This window comes from Pieris brassicae, unplaced genomic scaffold, assembly GCF_905147105.1.
Source record: "Pieris brassicae unplaced genomic scaffold, ilPieBrab1.1, whole genome shotgun sequence".
In the NCBI taxonomy this organism is placed as follows: domain Eukaryota; kingdom Metazoa; phylum Arthropoda; class Insecta; order Lepidoptera; family Pieridae; genus Pieris; species Pieris brassicae.
In genome coordinates this window covers 20,001-30,000 of record NW_025575876.1, presented here as the reverse complement: position 1 = coordinate 30,000, position 10,000 = coordinate 20,001, and the positions used below count along the sequence as shown (strand labels likewise).

Sequence of the window (10,000 nt, the reverse complement as noted above, 5' to 3'; positions counted from 1 at the left end):
CGCATAGTGCGTCTCACACCGGTCTGGCGTGATCGGTGACGTAGCATAGGTGCGTTAGAGCGGGATAAAATACATCTCGCTCTTTGTCTCACTGACGTGATCGGTGACGTGTAGCCAGTACGTGCGGATAGGGAGATAAGATATAGGCGTCTCGGTCTGTGGTCTGTCGCTTACCTGTAGCTTAGGTAGAGTCGTCGGTAGAGCCGTTGGTAGAGCCGTTGGTAGAGTCGTCGGTAGAGTCGTCGGTAGAGTCGTCGGTAGAGTCGTAGGTAGAGTCGTAGGTAGAGTCGTCGGTAGAGTCGTCGGTAGAGTCGTCGGTAGAGTCGTCGGTAGAGTCGTCGGTAGAGTCGTCGGTAGAGTCGTCGGTAGAGTCGTCGGTAGAGTCGTCGGTAGAGTCGTCGGTAGAGTCGTCGGTAGAGTCGTCGGTAGAGTCGTCGGTAGAGTCGCCGGTAGAGTCGACGGTAGAGTCGACGGTAGAGTCGACGGTAGAGTCGACGGTAGAGTCGACGGTAGAGCCGACGGTAGAGCCAACGGTAGAGTCGTCGGTAGAGTCGACGGTAGAGTCGACGGTAGAGACGACGGTAGAGTCGACGGTAGAGACGACGGAAGTTGCAATAGGGTCATAAGTGATGGACAAAAATGCCTTTGACGCCATTATGGCGTCAAAGGAGCGAGAATTGGAAGAGTTGGAGCGGCAGGGGCGAGAAGCAGGGTTTGCACCGCGCAAGTCCCTGATGCGGACCCCCCCGCCGCGCGATACATCGGTGCGTCCACGGGAAGATGGTGCTCGGAAGCGCAAGGGTACATCGCCCCTAGAATTGGAGGAGGCGACGCGGCGGCGGGTATGCCAGGTGCGTACGCCTGGCTCAGCTTCTCCACGTGCGGAGACGGGACCTACGGCGGAGTTACCGAGAGAGCCCGACACAAACGCTCCGACAACCGTGGGCAAATATGTCGCGGAGGCGAACTCGGCCGGGGAGGCGATCATGGCGGCGACATCGGCGTCGACGTCGAAACTTAACAAGTTGGAGATAGCACAGATAGGCACACAGGTGCAGAAATTAACAGGCATCATTGCCCTCCTGTCGGCGCAGCTGGGCGAAGAGCGCCTTAAGATATGCGCGCTGGAGCACGGTGCGCGCAGCGGAAGACAGGAGGAGGGCACGACTCCTAAAGAATCGGCAAACAGTTACGCGAACGCGTTGAATACGGGGCGAGGTCCTAAACCAAAGCCGTCATCGGCGGGAACGGTGTTGGCCTTCTACCCAGCGGCGGAGAAGTCGGAGGAGATAAAGACTGCGGACCAAACAAAAGCGGCGTTGAAGAAGGCGTTGGACCCCCAGACCTTAGGCGTCGGAATTGCGCAGGTGCGCAAGATAGGGAACGCGGGTGTGATTGTCCAGGCAGCGAGCAAGGGAGACGCGGACAAAATTAGGCGCGCGGTACCGGACAATTTGCGGGTGCAGGTCCCGAAACCGAGGGCCCCTCTCGTTGCGGTCGTTGCGGTTGACGGCGCTAGGGTAGACTCGGGCGCATTCCTGAGGGCGCTGCGCACCCAGAACTTTGCGGGTCAACAAGAGTGGCGAAAGGAGGAGGTCGACGTGGCCTTCAAGAAGAGCGCGCGAGGAGGAGCGTGCACCACGGTGGTGCTGCGGTGTAGCCCAGCTTGGCGAGACAAGCTGGTCTCCAAAGAGCGGGTCTATATAGAGTGGGAGCGTCATGTCGTGCGCGATTACGCCGACGCTACCTGCTGCGGGAAGTGCCAGGGCTACGGGCACGCGGCACGCTTCTGCAGGGCAACGGTGGACACCTGCGGGAACTGTGGCGAGGATGGCCACACGCATAAAGCGTGCAAAAACACCTTCCGTAGGTGCGCCACCTGTAAAAAAGCAGGGAAGCCGTCGGAGGACCACCGAACCGCTTCGGTACAGTGCCCGGCGAGACAGGCGGCGGAGAAGCGATCCTTAGAAAGAACCAACTATGGATTATAGGTCCATAGGCGGTTCACGAGGAGACAAGACGGACATCTCGGTCGGACAAGTAAACCTGCAAGGGTCGGCGATGGCCACCAAGGAGCTGCCGGCTCTCGCGAGGAATCTGGACCTCAGCGTCTGTCTGGTGCAAGAACAATACCCGGCAGCTAGGCTGCCGGGCCTGTACCAGCACGATGTGGCCCCAATGGCAGGAATCATCGTGCTGAGAGACGATCTGGCAGTGCTCGTACTCCGCAACTTGTGCACGTCTCACTGTTTCGTGGCACAGCTAGGAGGGGGGGAAAACACCGTGTACGTGGTGTCGGCGTACTTCCAGTACAAGCAGTACAAGGAGAAGGGACTGAGGCGAGCACTGCACGAGCAATACACGACGGGACGCGACGCTGACGTGGAAAGATCGACACCGACGACGAGCCGTTCTCTTGTGTTGTCCGCAGCCCCCCGGGGGGAGAATGCGCCTCGCGCAGCCCTCTCGAGAGAGAGGGAGAATGCGCACGGGACAGAAATTGCGTAAATTTGTAGGGAGTCAAGAGAGTGCGCCGGTGACGATGCACAGAGTGCGTATAGACTCACCGGCGCATCTCCCATTGATTCGGTCGAGACCCGGTCCGCATGACCGCGAGGTCGGAAGGACCATGGGAAGGTTGGTGGGTTATGTCCCTATCTACTATCTAGCGAAACCACAGCCAAGGGAACGGGCTTGGGAGAATCAGCGGGGAAAGAAGACCCTGTTGAGCTTGACTCTAGTCTGGCATTGTAAGGAGACATGAGAGGTGTAGCATAAGTGGGAGATCGTTCGCGGTCGTCGCTGAAAAACCACTACTTTCATTGTTTCATTACTTACTCGGTTGGGCGGAAGCGGTGCGCGGTCGATTTTGCAATCGGCTCGCGTACGGTGTTTCGTTCCAAGCGTGTAGAGTGGCGACGTGGCGCTCGTCGCTCGTCGCCGTTCAACTCCCGCGTGATCCGGTTCGAGGACACTGCCAGGCGGGGAGTTTGACTGGGGCGGTACATCTGTCAAAGAATAACGCAGGTGTCCTAAGGCCAGCTCAGCGAGGACAGAAACCTCGCGTAGAGCAAAAGGGCAAAAGCTGGCTTGATCCAGATGTTCAGTACGCATAGGGACTGCGAAAGCACGGCCTATCGATCCTTTAGTATAAAGAGTTTTTAGCAAGAGGTGCCAGAAAAGTTACCACAGGGATAACTGGCTTGTGGCGGCCAAGCGTTCATAGCGACGTTGCTTTTTGATCCTTCGATGTCGGCTCTTCCTATCATTGCGAAGCAAAATTCGCCAAGCGTTGGATTGTTCACCCATCAAAAGGGAACGTGAGCTGGGTTTAGACCGTCGTGAGACAGGTTAGTTTTACCCTACTGATGGCGTGTCGTTGCGATAGTAATACTGCTCAGTACGAGAGGAACCGCAGTTTCGGACATTTGGTTCATGCACTCGGCCGAGCGGCCGGTGGTGCGAAGCTACCATCCGCGGGATTATGCCTGAACGCCTCTAAGGCCGAAGCCAGCCTAGCCGAATCCGGCAAGGATATTCTCACTGTGGAGCCCCGAGTGTCGGGAGGCTCTAAACAATGTGATTTTACTAGTCGCGCGTCACTCGTGACGCGCGACGTCGGAGCCCATTTGGAACGCGACGATCGGTGCGAGCGGTCTTAACACGTGCACTACGGCGTCGAAGTTTCGAATACAACTCAGTTCGATGTCGGGGCTCGGAATAGTCTGTAGACGACTTACGTTCCTGGCGGGGTGTTGTGCTCGGTAGAGCAGCGTCGTGCTGCGATCTGTTGAGACTCAGCCCTACGCCAGGTGATTCGTCCGAGGACGAGATCGGTGGTTATTACGCGTTGTTTGTTCGCTCTTGTGAGGCGGCGGGGCGTGTGTCGTCCGTCGTCTCTTTGTTGGCGGCCGCGGTGGTGTTTGATTATTTTTAATTATCAACATCGTGTGTGTGTCCAACCGATGAGAGACGACGACACGAAGTATAACACAACAAACAAACAATCAATCAATAATCAATTATATAATATAAAAAATATTATATTTTTGTAAACTCTATTAAACAAAACAAAACGATACATAGTTTTGATTAACAGGAGAGTTTTTATTTTTAAATATTCAATTTTAACTAGAAACGTATCGCTGTCGCTAACAAAACCCCGCTAGTTACAACACACATATAATTGACAGAGTTGTAGATATCGTGCCGTTGAGCGGCATCTTGTCGCGTCGCGTGGCGATCTTGTACGAGAAACATTCGGCGCGAAGCTGCCGACCGGCCGGTCGGTCGCGCGTCGCTCTTGTACGAGAAACATTTTCTATTTTGTATTGTAAAACACGCAACGCACAAGAAATATATAAAAAATACATACATAAATACATATATACATACACACATACAAAATGATAAAAATTCATTTTGCATCATATTAAAAATAAAAAAATAAAAAATATTAATATACAAACCTAAACCTAACCTAACCTAACCGAACAATGGATGATAATTGGTTTTTGTACTGCTCCGACGCTACGGGAAATGCAGCCCCTCCACCCTTGCGTACCAAAAGCGCAGGGCATTTTATTCAAGCCTACGCAGCCTCGGCTTTTTTGGTCGCCTTCGGCGACCAGCCTCAGCCGCTACGGCTTGCATGATGCCCGCGCTTTGGGTACGGCGGGTGAGGGCTGCTCTCCCTGCGCGCCTCCGAGCTTTTATATACACTCTAGGGGTAGGGCAGACAAGACCGCGTGGATAGTGGGGCGCTCTGATTCGGTTTTGGGTACTTTTTGGATATTCAATAAGTAAGTAAGTAAGTAAGTAAGTAAACACTCAATTCTCACTCAAGAATTACAATATAATACACAAAATTTACAACTTACAAACAATGAAATGAATGATCTTTTTCTCGTATGCATCGCAAATGATCGATACTTTCAAAATAATCTGAACCCTTACACTTAGTCAACTCAAAGTGATTGACGTTTGACATCAATTTTATGTCGGTTTTATGAAATAGATTTTGGTCGGCGGTCGGTAACGGCCATATATGTCTTATATATCAATTTGTATGAAAAAGTTTCAAAAAAAAAAAAAAAAAACTCAATCAACTAAGTAAGTAAGTAAGTAAGCAAGCACTTAAGTTTCTTTTAGTGAGTACTATCTAGAATAATTAAAAATATCGACATTTAAATCGACGGTCCCTATTTGGAAGGTTAACCTATAGCCCTAATAATAATTATATTATTATGATTATGACAATGTTGATGTTGTTGCACTAGACACACCATAATAAACCATAAATAGTTTTTCTTACCAGAAGAGTTTTTATTTTTAAATATTCAATTTTAACTAGAAACGTATCGCTATCGCTAACAAAACCCCACACCACACACCACCACACGTTACACACATATACTTGACAGAGTAGATACTATCTACATATATATCGACAGAGTTGTAGATATCGTGCCGTTGAACGGCATCTTGTCGCGTCGCGTGGCGATCTTGTACGAGAAACATTTTCCTCTGACATTGTATCGGAATAATTATTATAATTCATTATTATACATACATACATACATACATACATACATACATACATACATACATACATATTATTAATAAATATAATTGTTTTTTTTGTTTTTTCTTTTCTTCAAATAAACCCACATTGCCATTTCTCTGAGCGTGTGCTGCGAGCTTCAACGAGAAACATTCGGCGCGAAACTGTCGAGCGGCCGGCCGTCGCGCGCCGCACCTGTACGAGAAACATTTTCCTCTGACGTTGCATCGGAATAATTATTATAATTCATTATTATACATACATACATACATACATACATACATACATACATATTATTAATAAATATAATTGTTTTTTTTGTTTTTTCTTTTCTTCAAATAAACCCACATTGCCATTTCTCTGAGCGTGTGCTGCGAGCTTCAACGAGAAACATTCGGCGCGAAACTGTCGAGCGGCCGGCCGTCGCGCGCCGCACCTGTACGAGAAACATTTTCCTCTGACGTTGCATCGGAATAATTATTATAATTCATTATTATACATACATACATACATACATACATACATACATATTATTAATAAATTAATTGTTTTTTTTTTTTTTTTTTTTTTCTTCAAATAAACCCACATTGCCATTTCTCTGAGCGTGTGCTGCGAGCTTCAACGAGAAACATATCTATCAATACAAATGTCTATGCAAAAAAAAGAAAACAAACAAAATCATATCAGTCAATAAAATAAATAATAATATTTTTTTACTACTACTACTAGTACTACTACGTGCTACTACTGCACGCCAATACACATACATAATAAAATGAAAAATCGTCTCTCTCTCGCTCGCTCTACGAGAAACATTCGACGTCCGCTCCAATGCCGACGCGGACTATTGCTCTCGGTATAGATGTGGAGCGAAACAGTCGTGCGCACAGCGTCGACTCGTTCTCGTTGCCGCGCGTCGTTCGTCTCAAATAGACACGAACGACGGACGAGAGAGAATGTGTTCTTGTTTTTGTGTTTGTGCGAAGTGTGAGAATATTATATACATATATTCGCGCATGGATGATATAGATATGGGTATGGATTTTCGGAGGAAATTATATCAAATTCGTATTTCGAATGCGAGACCGCCGAGATCTTTCCCAGCTCTCTCTCTCTCTGTGTGTGTGGTGTATAGTACATTTTATATATCTCTCTTGTGTCAACACAAAATAACAAAGAATATACATACTACTCCTCCTCATATTTTATATAATATAATATAAAATTATATTATAGCACCGCGTTCGCAGACCGTATGGTGATGTTACCAATCGACCAAGATTTGGGACCGTCTCCCCCGGTGTTATCTGTGATGTTAAAAGAATACGCTTCTAGGCACACCTCAACGCAGGGCGCCTAGCGTGTTCGACACGTGCGCGGTCGCCACGGCGACCGTATATGGAAAGAATGTATAAAAGAGGACGCACACGCGCCCATCGTCGAAACGGTGTGCGCAGCGTCGTGTTGGAATTTATCCCTCAAGCTCCGGGCGTTGATCGTATCTAGTGCGAATCATGCGTGTGTGTGCGCATGTAATTGCCAGCCGAGTTTTAATATGTTTACAATAACGTATTGAATAAAAATTGAGAAGTTGCGTTTAGATGAATGTTCAATTTTCAAATTGTCACAACATCGATTCCCGCCCGCGGGGTCGTGTTCGTTGCAGTTTTATGTCCCTCACAGTGGTCGAGCATCGTTGTACATCACCTCGTTGCGAGATCGTGACGGGACGGCCGCTCGTAGACCGGTCAAAGTTAGTCTATCGATATGAAGCGCGAACGTCGCGTCGCGTGCAAATTCGACGCGTTACGTTCACGCGTGTCGAGAAGGCGCGCGCGCAAGCGCGCGCCCCTCGACGCCGCCGAGCCAGCGGCTCGCCGAAGCCGCGTGACCGCGGTGTAGGCGTGTCGTTTGCGTAAGCAGCTCCCTGGTTGATCCTGCCAGTAGTTATATGCTTGTCTCAAAGATTAAGCCATGCATGTCTCAGTGCAAGCCGTATTAAGGCGATACCGCGAATGGCTCAATATATCAGTTTTGGTTCCTTAGATCTTACTCAGTTACTTGGATAACTGTGGTAATTCTAGAGCTAATACATGCAATCAGAACTCTGACCAGTGATGGGATGAGTGCTTTTATTAGATCAAAACCAATCGGCGGAGGGCCATGCGTCCGAAGTCGTTAATTTTGATGAATCTGGATAACTTTTGCCGATCGCACGGTCCAGTACCGGCGACGCATCTTTCAAATGTCTGCCTTATCAACTTTCGATGGTAGTTTCTGCGACTACCATGGTTGTCACGGGTAACGGGGAATCAGGGTTCGATTCCGGAGAGGGAGCCTGAGAAACGGCTACCACATCCAAGGAAGGCAGCAGGCGCGCAAATTACCCACTCCCGGCACGGGGAGGTAGTGACGAAAAATAACGATACGGGACTCTTACGAGGCCTCGTAATCGGAATGAGTACACTTTAAATATTTTAACGAGGAACAATTGGAGGGCAAGTCTGGTGCCAGCAGCCGCGGTAATTCCAGCTCCAATAGCGTATACTAAAATTGTTGCGGTTAAAAAGCTCGTAGTTGCATTTGTGCGCCGCGCTGTCGGTGCACCGCATCCGCGGTGATACTGACACGTCTGCGGAGCATATCGTCGGTGAGCCGGCGGTAAAACGCCGGTTCAATATCAAAATCCTATCGCGGTGCTCTTCGGTGAGTGTCGAGGTGGGCCGACAATTTTACTTTGAACAAATTAGAGTGCTCAAAGCGGGCTCAAAATGCCGCTTGAATATTTCGTGCATGGAATAATAGAATATGATCTCGGTTCTATTTTGTTGGTTTTCAGAACTCCGAGGTAATGATTAATAGGGATAACTGGGGGCATTCGTATTGCGACGTTAGAGGTGAAATTCTTGGATCGTCGCAAGACGAACATCAGCGAAAGCATTTGCCAAAGGTGTTTTCATCAATCAAGAACGAAAGTTAGAGGTTCGAAGGCGATTAGATACCGCCCTAGTTCTAACCGTAAATATGTCATCTAGCGATCCGCCGACGTTACTACAATGGCTCGGCGGGCAGCTTCCGGGAAACCAAAGATTTTGGACTCCGGGGGGAGTATGGTTGCAAAGCTGAAACTTAAAGGAATTGACGGAAGGGCACCACCAGGAGTGGAGCCTGCGGCTTAATTTGACTCAACACGGGAAATCTCACCAGGCCCGGACACCGGAAGGATTGACAGATTAACAGCTCTTTCTTGATTCGGTGGGTGGTGGTGCATGGCCGTTCTTAGTTGGTGGAGCGATTTGTCTGGTTAATTCCGGTAACGAACGAGACTCTAGCCTGCTAAATAGGCGTCGTCATTCAAGGTGTGCGCGACTCTCGGGGAGCGCAACTCACTGGCGACGTATTAAAATTCTTCTTAGAGGGACCGGCGGCTTCGAGCCGCACGAGATTGAGCAATAACAGGTCTGTGATGCCCTTAGATGTCCTGGGCCGCACGCGCGCTACACTGAAGGAATCAACATGTTCTCCCTGGCCTAGAGGCCCGGGCAACCCGTTGAAACTCCTTCGTGCTGGGGATTGGGGTTTGCAATTATCCCCCATAAACGAGGAATTCCTAGTAAGCGCGAGTCATAAGCTCGCGTTGATTACGTCCCTGCCCTTTGTACACACCGCCCGTCGCTACTACCGATTGAATGATTTAGTGAGGTCTTCGGACCGACACGCGGTGGCCTCACGGCCGTCGGCGTTGCTGGGAAGTTGACCAAACTTGATCATTTAGAGGAAGTAAAAGTCGTAACAAGGTTTCCGTAGGGGAACCTGCGGAAGGATCATTAACGTTGGTTTTTTCTTTTTGTTTTGTTGTTGTCAAAGACTCGCAAAAAAAGAAAAAAATACAAAAAACACGTGAATGATACGAATCAAAATCGAATCCGAGACGGTTGACTCTCTCTCGTCGATTCGCGACGTGTGCGTTGCGACACGCTTTGATTAGCGTTCGCTATCGCCTATTGATACTTTGAAATAATATTTTAATTTTTGTGTACAACCACGCAAATAAAAGAGATTTTCTTTCTTTTCATTTGTCGTACACGTTAATGATAAGTATTATTTTCAAATTTTTTTGTTTAATTTTTTCGCACCTTTTATATTTTCTCATACAAAAACACACACAAAAACAAAACGATTACCCTGAACGGTGGATCACTTGGCTCGCGGGTCGATGAAGAACGCAGTTAACTGCGCGTCATAGTGTGAACTGCAGGACACATTTGAACATCGACATTTCGAACGCACATTGCGGTCCGTGGAGAAATATCCAGGACCACTCCTGTCTGAGGGCCGGCTGCATAAAAACAAAAAGCCACACTGTTCGCGTGACGAGCGGCGATCGCTGCGACTCCGGTCGTAGCGCCGCATCTCTGTCGCGCGTGCAATTGACGG

General features: G+C 48.9%; 2 non-coding genes and 1 pseudogene across 2 annotated transcripts; all 3 read left to right on the top strand.

Annotated features, from left to right (window-relative positions):
- Positions 1–3,821, top strand: part of LOC123719103 — a 7,072-nt pseudogene extending 3,251 nt beyond the window's left edge.
- Positions 3,822–7,487: 3,666 nt separating this feature from the next.
- Positions 7,488–9,393, top strand: LOC123719107. Its single transcript, XR_006755173.1, has one exon. It is a non-coding gene; the product is annotated as a small subunit ribosomal RNA (ribosomal RNA).
- A 351-nt stretch (positions 9,394–9,744) lies between these two features.
- Positions 9,745–9,901, top strand: LOC123719104. The gene has a single exon (XR_006755170.1). It is a non-coding gene; the product is annotated as a 5.8S ribosomal RNA (ribosomal RNA).
- The last annotated feature ends 99 nt before the right edge of the window (positions 9,902–10,000 follow it).